The sequence below is a fragment of the Bemisia tabaci genome, chromosome 3 (genome assembly GCF_918797505.1).
Source record: "Bemisia tabaci chromosome 3, PGI_BMITA_v3".
Lineage (NCBI taxonomy): Eukaryota > Metazoa > Arthropoda > Insecta > Hemiptera > Aleyrodidae > Bemisia > Bemisia tabaci.
Window position 1 is genome coordinate 37871741 of NC_092795.1, and position 12826 is coordinate 37884566.

The following is a 12826-nucleotide window of genomic DNA, read 5'->3' on the forward strand; positions in this document are numbered from 1 at the left end:
AAGAATAGCAGGCATCCTCTAAAAGTACAGATCTTTCCTCGCAAAATAAATCAAGATACTGACGCTCCCCCATTTTTACCATAACTTTCAACTATATATTATTCTCCGTTGGACCAAACAGACAAAACAAAAAAACAAGCAAACCCTCATTCTTCCAAGACACTTTACATTTTCATCCAAAAACGTCGTGAGCAATTGTCGTTTGTATTTACATGTGGGCCAATTAACTTTGGATCTCAACTGGCACGTGGACCAAAACTCCCGTGCCAAAAAAACGCGTGGACGTAAATTACTGGAAAAAATAGGTGCGCGGAAAAAAATTCGTTGACGAAATGTCATATAACCTTAAATATACTTGTTATTTTATTATCTCACCTAACATACTATATTTGTATAGATCTACGCGTAAAATATCTTACGCGCCAAAACTCTGTAATACCCAAAAATAAAACTATATAAACAGGGAATCAGTTAAGACAACAACATTACAATAGAAAGTATATGGATCATAAATTTCAAAAAGTCTAGTATTCAACTATTTGAAAATTCCCTCTTCTTCCTCGTCATATTAAAGACTTTTTTTTATACAAAAAATTTGCTCTCTCAAACCACACTGAAAAAAAAAAAAGATTGGTAGAATTTACCATTTCTTCACGCAGTATTTCACACAGCGTCTATTAAGAGTCAATTCTGCCAGAAGAAAGGTAAACGTTACTATTTACTGGTACAGGTAACCATTCTTCTGGCAGAATCGACTTGAAGATTGCAGTGGCGTGGCGTGAACGATCGATTATCGATATCTCGACATTTGAAGCTATGGTAAAGAATCGATTACTAAAGTGTTCGCTGCTAACACCCTAAGAATCGATCTTTTTCATAGGCTTGAGTGGCGTATCAATCGATATATCGCAAAGCACGCCACGCCACTGGAAGATTGGTAGAATTTACCATTCCTTCACGCTGTGTGAAATACAGCGTGAAGGGATGGTGAATTCTACCCATCTTTGTTTTCAGTGCATATCGTCTGTAACGTTGACCAGTTAACGTGACGTCATATGGACAGGTTTCATGTTTTTTGCGAGGCGATGGCAACCTTCCGGTTTGACGTCGTTAATCTATGAATTTCCGGTCTATGAACAATGAGACTGCCGTCTCTGGCACTCTTGACGGAGAGCCTTCACCTTAAGCATTCAAAGGGATGAAAGTAAAACCAAAAGAGCCTTCAGCCCCGCGAAAGAACAGCTGTCTTCTCCAAGATCCCAAGAGCAGATTACGCCTGGGTAGCAGCGCGGTGGCGCGACTGCCGGAGGCTGAGCTTTTAACGATGCCCGTTATAACTGGATTAGCCACCGCCAGGCGGCGCTGCCAACCCGCGACATACTGCGCTTTTCCCGTCGGATCTGACGGAGGGTCGCGTGCCGTCGGACAGGATCGCAACGGTGCATCTGATAAGTTGACTCGTATTACAGAAAGCTAGTCAGAACATTGTTACCGGCCTGATACTGGATCATCGCTGCAGCGGCCATCGTCCATCGCGTCGCGTCGTCGCGTCGTCGTCCCAAACCGATCGGTACCGGTGAAAGTTGACGTGACATCTAGAACCATCGGCACACGACTCGAACATGCAGATATTTTCTCATCAAAAAATTGAAATTTGCACTTGAGATAATGGTTCAGTTACGCTGGTTACAAAATCGCGTTTTCATGATTCAGGCTTATAGATGAACAAAAAACAGGAAGATCTGTTAAAATACTTGGCCTCTGCGCCTAATTTTAACGGAAATTACATCCCTTAGGAAACACCGAGTGTGACGTCTATAGAACACGCACTGCCGTGCTAAGGATGGAAGAACGCCGTATGAACATTTGAGAGTTACCAAATTGCCTTCGATAAAATGTTTATTTTGGAGGAAGGTTACGAATGTTTCCTTGAAATCTTAAAGGACTTAATGTGAAATTGCCAACAAAATTTTCTGAAAAATTGGAAGGAAAATATTCATATGTTTACCAGGAAATTCGAGTTTTAGGGAAGGAACTTTGGCAGCGCCTGAAGGCTCATACATCGTTTTTTTCTTAGCACGGCAATGCAAATGGTCTCTTCCAACTCGGATTCACCAATCAGTGATACACACATTTGCAATGGTTAATCGATTTGAAGATGACATAGGGAAAATATTTGCCACTGAAGAAGATCCTATGCTTCGCTTAGAATTTTTCAGAGTCTTCAAGCCACCACTTGAGAGAGATTCCCAACCCCAGAGCCGTTCCCAAAGATAATTTCTGGTTGCGACCCTGACTTTCCGTTCAATATATTACGCTGTAAGCATTGGAGCAGGCTTCGTAACACATAAATTAACGACCTCTAACGTTTAAGTTAGCAAAAAGCTCCCAAAAAACCGAAACAATTCATCATCTATGCCGATAGATGGATTGACCGGGAAATTCGTAGTAGAGTTTGGAAAGTTAAAGCTCGAAGTCGTGTACCATTCATCATTTAATTCATTCATTCATTCAGACTGGAGTAGGCGTAGCGTCGGTCGTGACATAACAGGCTCCTGGAGTGCTGGCTCCTGCAACCCAACACACGTCATATCAAGTTCACGGTGAAACGCCTCGAGTAAACAGAGCGGACAGCTGTCGAAAGAGAGGGAGAGGAGAAAGGAGTGCGAGAGACAGAGCAACATCGCGCTGAAAGAAGGAGATCCCAAAGCCAGCGCTCGTTTAATTAGAGACCGATGTTGCGCATTCGACTGGTCTCGAGAAAAATCATACACACGATAATTAAAGAGCTACTGTGATACTTGTCAGCTGTCTAAACTTCCAAGGAAGTTTGTCTGACTGACACTGAAAAGCCACGTTGATCCCGTTCGGACCCCCGACCAGACAAACGATGAACGATTTGCTGGTTGGAGGGTGCCAGCACAGTAGCCTCGTCGTAACATTGGGATGGGATGGGACCAGTGTTCGAAACTCACAGGCGCCAACGCACCAAATGCGCCTAAAAAATCTGCCATGGCGCCTAAAAAATGAAAGCTCTGTGCCAACATGGCCCCTAAAAATTGCTCCTTAAAAATCTGAATTTTCATATTAGGTAATTATTCGACATTTTCAGTACCACAAGTGGAAGCTTTTTCTATTCTTCACGATTTCATCATTTGCGCTTTTGTCTTCCCCAAGTTACAGCTAGTTACTAGTCCTGTTACGAAAAACATCTTGCGTCTAACTTTTCACTAAATGCGCCGTAATATATAGGCGAAAAGTCAATTTGGCCCCTAAAAAATCTTCAATGGCGCCTAAAAATCGGGCTTGATGCGCCACATGGCTCCTAAAACTCAAAGGTGAGTTTCGAACACTGGATGGGACCTTACCCGGGGAAGTAAAAAAGGGCAAATACCTCCCCCATAAACGTGGGCCCTGTTAGCTTGAAATCAGTGGATGCATCCTCAAAATAACCAACCATCAGCGAATCATATCCAATTAATCATACTTCAGGGCCGGATTTACCAATAGGCTACATAGGCTACAGCCTAGGGCGCAACATTTTGAGGGGCGCAACATTTTTGAGAATTTATTCAAAACCCTGGTAAAAATTGGAGATAAGCGCTGCGTTTCAAAATACCTTAGGAATTCTTATAGCCGGCTAAAGAAGGCAACAGAAAATCATATAGCTGGCTGTAGAATGCGGAGAAAATCATACGGCCGGGCTATACGAAGCGATAAAAAATTATACAGGCGGGCTATAGTTCCTATAGTCGGGCTTTACACTTTATCGCCTGGCTGTTGCTTTTTCGCCATCGATTATAAAAGGCTATAAGAAATTGTGTAGAAATTCGTGTGCTTTGTAAATCCTTAAGTTTGTACGGAATCACCTTAATATTCACAAAACATACATTATATTTTCCTTTACTACATATTTTTTTTTCATCAATTAAAATGAGAATAATCCATACAGAGTGTGCAAACATTTCAAAGTTATGAGTTGAAAAACGCTGACTCCACGAGCTTAAATATTAGAGCCTAACACAAAGCGGAGTGGCGGCGCACTGGCGCCTTCAAACCTAACAGGGATACTTCACGCATTGCGCAATGCGTGAAGTTTCCCTGTTAGGTTTGAAGGCCCCAATGCGCGTTTCGCGCTGGCTGCCCGCCCGCCGCGCCGCGCCGCAGCGTACCACGGCGCTTGAAGCAACTATTTCACACCAGAGGTATTTAACAGTATCATACAAAATTGCAGGCGCTCCAACATCTTAGGAATGGCAGGCATCCATCAAAAGTACGGAGCTTTCCTCGCAAAATAAATCAAGATACTACGGCCCAAAAAGAGAGCGGTAGTCCAAAAACTCACTAAGTCCTAGCATCCGTAATTAGTAACGTTTAGCATACACTTTATCGCCAGGCTGTCGCTTAGTCGCCATCGGCTATAAAAGGCTATAAGAAATTGTGTTGCCGGCTATAGAAGCTATTGGAAATCTTACAGCCAGCCGTAAGTCTATGGTATTTTGGGACACAGATTCTACAAATTGTGGTTGGCAAAGGTGTTTTTTTAAAGGTGAATTTGAACATTTTCCGGACTCCTAACATCCTTCTTCTGATCTGGAGGGGAGGGGCGTCTGGGGAACCACCCCCCCGCCCCCCACGAGAGCGCCTACTTTTAGGGGCGCCACCTTGAGTTTAGCCTAGGGCGCTAAAAATGTAAATCCGGCCCTGTCATACTTTTTGATAAAATATAAAAATTGCATTAAAACAGATCCAATTACTTTTTGTCAATCTACGATTTTCAACCATCAACATACGTGGGCTGATACAACCAACCTGCGGGCTGATAACTGAAATTGATGGACAAAGCTTTAGACAAAGAAGACATAGGGAGTAAAGAGAGCTATCCTATTGGTTGAAACGGGTGGCTCTTGTGGATTAAAGAGGAAAATTATGGACTAAATGTAGCCTCTCCTGTCGGTTGCCATTAGGTATAGGCTATTACTTACCTTTCTTCGTCCATTACAGCCACCCGCCTCCACCAATACGATCGCTCCATTATGCCTCCTCGCTTTATGTCTATCGATTTGTCTAACAGTTTCAATAATCAGACCGCTGGTGTCGAATGGAAATCATTAAATATGATTGAGATTGCTTGACTATCGTCTTTAGAATTCGCACGCCCGGATTTGGACATTATTTTTACACTGAAAAAAAAAACTTGGGCTGTAGAGGCAGTACTTACGGGCTATATAGACATACCGACCGCGTTGCGGGCTCAGAGGCCGAAAGTTCTGGGCGTAGCACCAGGAGCAATCAAAACTACAGCTCCAGCACCCGGAAGTTTCGGCCTCTGAGCCGGAAGTTTCGGAACGCGGTCGGTATGTCTATATAGCCCGTAACTTTTTTTCAGTGTACATTATTTTCCGAGCCGACAACCAAGCTCTGCCTCCGAATCACGACAACGAGTTGTAAACTTGCGCGATTCCAAGATGCATCGACATCGCACATGTTGCTGCACTCCCCTTATCCCACCTCGGAGGCTCGATTACCGCGACCATCGATTTATCGCGGATCGACGGATCGCAAAAGCTCGGCCCGCGCCGTGCTGGCTGGCGTTGAGAGGAAAAGTTTTCGTGCACTGTCGATCCCCTGATTGATGTGTTATGATTACGAGCGCCAAGGAGCACTAATTGTGTCCGTTTTTATACTGACCGTTGGTGATCGCGAATTTCTTGTGGGGGAGCACTTCCGCTCCCTCGCCGTTGCCTCCTCTTTTGCCGGATTTAACGTCAGTCAAAATTTCAACGGCTCACTAGACAAGATAAAGATTAAATCTTTAACTATAAAGAGAGATAAAACATCGATACAAGAGCCACATTTCATGACTTTGTAAATCAATTAGATTTTCTCAACAAGGAAAAGGCATTATAACAAACGTGTATATACGACTCACACACGCGTTTTGACCGTTCGCTTCGTTCTTTTTTCTCATTGTCATTTGCTTGTACGGATCATTTACAATATTTAAAGCAGGTGTTTCATGTCTCTATTTGTTTAGCCGATCGTCATTTTTAATATGAGTAATTCTTAAAGAGCTGAATACCCTTACCAAAGTTTCTCTATCACACGAGTGGAAGACCCCGAATCCCGTGATGCGTTCGACCGAATAGCCGCTTTTGCACCCCTAGAAATCTCCAAAAGCACGTAACGCACATCTTCTCCACTTGGTGCGTTTTAAACTCACAAGTGGAAGATCCCGAATCCCGTGATACGTTCGACCGAACAGCTGTTTTTCCATCCCTAGGAATCTCCAAAAGCATACGCAACGCACGTCTTCCGCACTTGGTGCGTTTTAAACTCACAAGTGGAAGATCCCGAATCCTGTGATGCGTTCGACCGAAGAGCCGTTCTTGCACCCTAGGAATCTCAAAAAGCACGTAACGCACATCTTCCGTATTTGGTGCGTTTTAAACTCACGAGTGGAAAATCCCCAACCCCGTGACGCATTCTACCGAATATAGCCTGTTTTACACCCCTGGGAATCTCGAAAGGCACGTAACGCACATCTTCCGTACTTGGTGAGTTTTAAACTCACAAGCGAATAAGGATCCAAAATCCCGTGATGCGTTCTACCGAATAGGCGTTTTTGCACCCCAGGGAATCTCCAAAAGCACGTAACGCCCATGTTTTGCTCGTTTTCAGCAAAAACTGTAGCGGGCTTTATTTGAACCTCGACTCATGTGATAATGTGCATATTTTAATCCCTACTTTTTTTCTTCGATATTCCTGAAATTTCAAGACCGTATAAAACTGTTTGCGAACTCCGTGCAATGGTTCGCGTCATCGACAGGAGACAGCCGGATGCAAATTTAAAAGTGCGCTTTAAACCGCCAGCGGCACCGCGTCACTTTATGCGAGTTAGTGAGACGCCAAATTAGCGGTGAGTGAATGTTCCGCAGATTTTTGCCAACTCTAATGACGGATTACGCGTTATTACTCAACCGGATTACGACTTCCCACCATGTCACATAAACTGGCACTACCCACAGTGGATAATCTCTCTTTTGAACCTGGACTGCTTGAAACTCGGCGAATACAAATCTCTCTCAAGCTTCAATTCATTTTGAACTGTATGTCTTGGACATGTTTTAAAAATGTTTTACAAAACGTGTTTTCTTCCGAATCAAATACTTGGAAACGTTGTTCAAAATAGAAATCCTTATGGGTTTCGAGCAATCATTTCTCGGTTAATGTTACCTGCATTATTTCTCCAATGAAGTTATTCCTCGTCCAAGCAGTAGATACATGAATACTATCAACACAACTATCTTACTTCTAAAGGAGTCCTTTCCTCGCTAGTTACTTTTGCACACTTCAAGAGTGGAAGATAAGTTCATTTCGAGTTTACTAATAATCAATGACATGTTCATTAAAAATTGTGTCTTTGTTCGAATTGATTTGTTAAGTTTAGTGCACCACTGAGTTGTTTATCACGCAGAGAAAGTATAAAGTAGTTTGCGCTTTCTTATTTTTCCTCATATTTCATGTTTCTTATTAATTTTCACCATTAGTAATTGCCATTATTTAATACACAAATGATATCCGTGCATGTGATTACCAAGTGTGTTGGAGGCATGACTGACGACAACCAAGAATTAAACTTGTATATGTATATGCTAATAGAAAATGTTTGGAAATAAATTAAATCACAAGAAACTACATGCATAGAATTCGCCTGATGCCACACAGCTGCGACAGCACACACATCCTTTCGATTTGATTTATTAGAGAATATCGGTATCCCAGAGCCAAAAGGTACCTAGCTCAAATTTTTGGAAAAATCGAGTTAGCGGCGTTCTCGAAATTTCCATCAACGATTCCGTATGCGTCCAATCTTGCGCCAGTTATGGGATACGAAGTTTCAAAAATTGCAATTTACATTGGAATCAAAGGGGCCAATGCGCGAATCTCCCTCGGCAGGTCAAAAAGACTTAAAAATGGATTTCGGTACCTTTCGGCTCTGGGATACTAATTTCCTTACCATAATATACTTTCAATTCTACGAATATCTAATGCGAGGGCAGAAACCAACAGATTGATTGTGAGATGAATTTTATTATAATCTTTATTGGAGCAGATCCACCTTGGGTCAAATTTACTTTGATAATAGCATAGATTTTTCTTCTCTCTAGAGTTGATACACAGTTTTAAGTTTCATTATACTTTAACCATTGTGCGCACTTGTGTCTTCTGCTCATTGAGGAGTCCGAAAATGTAGATCGTCCGGTTCACATCATAAATTCTCGCATAGAATTTTCGAATGTTCCCACTAATGGCACCAGCTTGTTCCCCTCTTAGAGCTTTCTTCAGCAACTTTCCTCTCTAAAACTTAACTTCCGATGCGGGCCCTTTAGTTTTACGACTCATAAACGTTGGTTACATTTACGATCCTCTCGTCCAATATTATTGAAAAGATACAGCTATTCCATCAAAAATGATATCAATGCTGCAAGCGTGTTTACGCAAAAGGTACTTTTGACCAAAGATCAGCAATATAATGAAAACACATGCGGTTACTGAAATCGCGTCCAAAATTAACATAAAAAACTTCATTCCGTGGCGAGGACTTGAGCTGAAGTAACCGCATTGCAAAGCGTGAGGTGTTACTCAAGAGTAAAGGTGCTCGAAGTCAAAATCGTGCGTTAACGTTAGTTGAGGTATTTATACAACTATACCTTGTTAAGTGTACTACTTTGTTAGCAATGCTATCGCTTTATGATAAAAAAAAAAACAATATTCTTGGTTATTCTTTTGGCGCCGACCACGGGAAATCCCGTGATCAGGTGGATGGGGAAAATGAGGTCGCAATTGAAAATCCATGCTGTAGCTGAGTCGCTGAGGCATGCATTCAGTCATGTAAGGGGAGCTCTTTGGAGTGGAAGATATGAACCACAAGTTCTGACCAATCACGTGCAGTGCAGTTTGTGAACAGATAAGAGAGATCTTCTATTGCTATCTTGGCAATGGTAGAAGTTTTTACATTTCGGGACTCCAACATCCAACTGTTGACCTACCTACTACCCTGGTAAAAATTGGCAGTAGAATCTGTGTTCCAAAATACCATAGACCTACAGCCGGCTGTAAGATTTCCAATAGCTTCTATAGCCGGCTACACAATTTCTTATAGCCTTTCATAGCCGATGGCGATTAAGCAACAGCCAGGTGATAAAGTGTATGCTAAACGTTACTAATTACGGATGCTAGGACTTAGTGAGTTTTTGGAATACTGCTCTCTTTTTGAGCCGTAGTATCTTGATTTATTTGGCGAGGAAAGCTTCGTACTCTTGATGGATGCCTGCCATTACTAATATATTAGAGCGCCTTCAGTTTCGTATGAAACTGTGCAATACCTCTGGTGTGAAATAGTTGCTTCAAGCGCCGTGGCAGGCGGGCAGCCAGCGCGAAAAACGCATTGACGCCTACAAACCTAACAGGGATACTTCACGCGTTGCGCAATACGTGAAGTATCCCTGTTAGGTTTGTAGGCGCCAGTGCGTCGCCGCTCCGCTTTGTGTTAGGCTCTAATATTTAATCAGGCGGAGTCAGCGTTATTCAACTCATGATTTTGAAATGTTTGCACATCCTGTATGGATTATTCACATTTTAATTGATGAAAAAAAATATGTATTAAAGGAAAATATAATGTGTGTTTTGTAAATATTAAGGTGGTTCCGTATCAAACTTAATGATTTCCAAAGCACATGAATTTCTACACAATTTCTTATAGCCTTTTATAATCGATGGCGAAAAAGCAACAGCCAGGCGATAAAGTGTAACGCCCGGCGATAGGAACTATAGCCGGGTTGCATAATTTTTTATCGCTTCGTATAGCCCGGCCGTATGCTTCTCTCCGCATTCTACAGCCAGCTATATGATTTTCTGTAGCCTTCTTTAGCCGGCTATAAGAATTCCTATGGTATTTTGAAACGCAGCTCATCGCCAATTTATACCGGGGATACTTGGATGTTGAAGAAAGTATTGGGAATTTCGTTTCGCAAACGGACCGAAGTTTGGAAAACTTGCTCGGCTCATTACGTCACCCGAAGCCTAGTGGGCCTTTCCACCTTGTGGGTATGATGACTGTTTCTCTCTTATGATTGTCCATAGGAACGTGTTGAATCCTCGAAAGGAAAAATCTTCACCACTTGCTAGGAAGCCAGATGAGGGTCTCGAGTCTCTGTTGGTTAATATTAATTAACATAATCTTAAGATATGTCGGCAACTCACGATGTTTTACCCGGCGCTTAAAACGTTAAGGCCACTGCTAATACTGCCGTGCTAAGCAAGAATACCGTAAATCCATCAAGATTTCCCTGCGTTTTTTGGAACTTAACACTTTATAAAATAAGAACTGTTTTACCTATGCACCTAAAATGTTCGGGTTAAATTCTTGATAGTTTTTGCAAAACAAATTCTGTAAAAACATTGTCCCGAGGTACACAAGCTTTTCTGCTATGTTACATTGTTTCCAAAAAAATTCAAATGGCGTTTACGGCGTTTTTGCGATGCACGGCATAATAATTGACAGCTCACTGGAAAAAAAAATCACATCGGATCTAGAGTCCAGACTCTTAAAAACATCGACAAGAAAGAGTACTCTTGATTCAATCAGAATCTAGCTTGAAACAATAAACCAAGCCTCTTAATTTAAGTGGATTTCATTTTGATTCCAGCAAAAATCCGATTGAATCAAGAGTGTTTTTTCTTGTCAATGTTTTCAAGAGTCTGGACTCTAAATCCGATGTCTTTTTTTTTCCAGTGCTCAAACGGAATACCACCAACATAGTAATTTTAACCAAATTTTTTGCTCAAAGCATCCTGCGCCCTCTTTCCCTGAGTCCAGATCGATGGCTTCCCCTTGTTTCAGTCCAGATTTCTCGCAAAAGCCACTTCCGAAAAGGCTGACAAGGCAAAGGTGGCGACGGGGAAGGGTCCGGTCCGGGAGACACGGCGGCGACGCATACGTGCGCGGGGCGCGCGATCCGCTTGCTCGGGTTTAAATGAGAAAAAGCAGAAGTCGCTTTCTCCGGCAGCGGCAGCGGCGCGCACGGTACCGGTACCACGAGACGCACGTGACGCGGCGTCGCGACGCACGCCGCACGCCGGCTCACGTAACAGACCCGTCGCGTCGCGACGCCACTGACGCAACAGCGCGCCTCAAGATCAGGGCCCCTGTCCGCATGGGATGCCGCCAGGGAGCACTGACCGTAAGACTGGTCAGGGTCTGATTTTGATCATCCAGCACTGAAAAAAAATTATCGGCGTTTTTACCGAGGTCCGTTGGTACCTTTACCATCTCACTTTTTTACCAATTATTCAGACAGACTGGTAAGCTGACCTAAAAACCGGTATTTTTACTGTTTTTTTTTCATGGAAGAATGCCACTTTTATTGGTAATCAATTCCCAGTAACTTTGCTATTTTATATAGGTAATTCTACCACAGACGATAAAAAATACTGGCGTTTTTACCAAGGTCCAGTAAAATTACCGAGAAAGTTCAATAAAATTACCAATTCCATAAATGGTAATTTTACCAAGAAAAAACTGGGATCAAATAGAACCCTAAATTCTTGGTAATTTTACCCTTTTCTCAGTAAATACACCGAGATTTTTTTTTCAGTGAGCAGCCTCATTGTTGAAATTTTGTGTTTGTCGGGTAGACATAGATGACATAGGTTAAAAGGCGGAGCGTGATTGTTTGGCGATGTCTTATCGTTGCTTCATTGTGCCTAAGTCAGGTGGAACTCACGACAAGCTGAAGGCATCTCTTAAGTGGATTTCATTTTGCAAAAAGGAACCAAGAGCATTCCACCTAGGATTGTGCAGCTTAAAGTCTTTGCGACACAAATACTGAAATCAAGCAAAAAATTCAACCTACAACGGTAATTTTCGTCATGAATATATAGTTTATTGAGAGTAAAGATGAATCTTATTTAGATAATCAGTTTATATTTGCAAGGTAAACAAAGTTGCACAAGCTTAGCGACATTGGAATGCTCTTGGTTCCTTTTTGCAAAATGCAATCCAAGTTTCCAACAGTATGTCGTCCATTCCACCTGACAAAGGTACGGTAGAGCAGCGGTAAGACTTAGCCGACCAATCACGCTGCCGCCTTTTAACCTATGTCATCTACGTCTACCCGAAAAACACAAAATATCGAAAATCAGGCTGCTGCTAAGGGCGCGAGCCCCTTACTTCAAGACTACTGAAATGATGGCGCATTGAACCTGTTGCAATCTTCAGCTAGTGTAAAGAAAAGATTCGTGTTTCATGGAAAATGGCTCAAAAATCTCGATGAGCAAATCGGAATAGCCCGAAATACACTCCTAACTTCACATTATACTTCCCACTCCAAAAAAATAAGCACAGTTGGGCATTTTGTGAAAGGAATCGTTCCACCCAGCCCTTCCGCACTAGGATGCCACAGAGTACTCCGCAAGACCAAAAAACACGTGCCGTGGCGGGATATTATCAACTAGCGTGTTTGTTATTTTTACATTTTTTTCTGGTTGATAAAGACCATGGTGCCTTCCTCTTCCTCACAATTTGCGCGCGGAAGCGTCAGCCATGTGTTGAATATTGTGTAGCATCCTAGTGCGCAAGGGTTGGATGGAAAAACTCCTCTTGCGAAATGTTTACCTAAGCCGTATCATCGTGTTGGAAGCGGGGAGCTTTAAAAAAAAATTAAAAAACACACACATTTCTCACGCAGATTGTGAAGTTAGCAGTGTATTTCAGACTTGCTGACGCGCTCATCGTGATTTTTAAGCCATCTGCTGTAAGAAA

At 42.4% G+C, this 12826-nt stretch overlaps 1 protein-coding gene across 1 annotated transcript in view; it reads right to left on the reverse strand.

Annotated features, from left to right (window-relative positions):
* Nucleotides 1-12826, reverse strand: part of LOC109039764 (uncharacterized) — a 66471-nt gene that overhangs the window by 16589 nt on the left and 37056 nt on the right. The gene's annotated exons all lie outside the window — the stretch shown is intronic.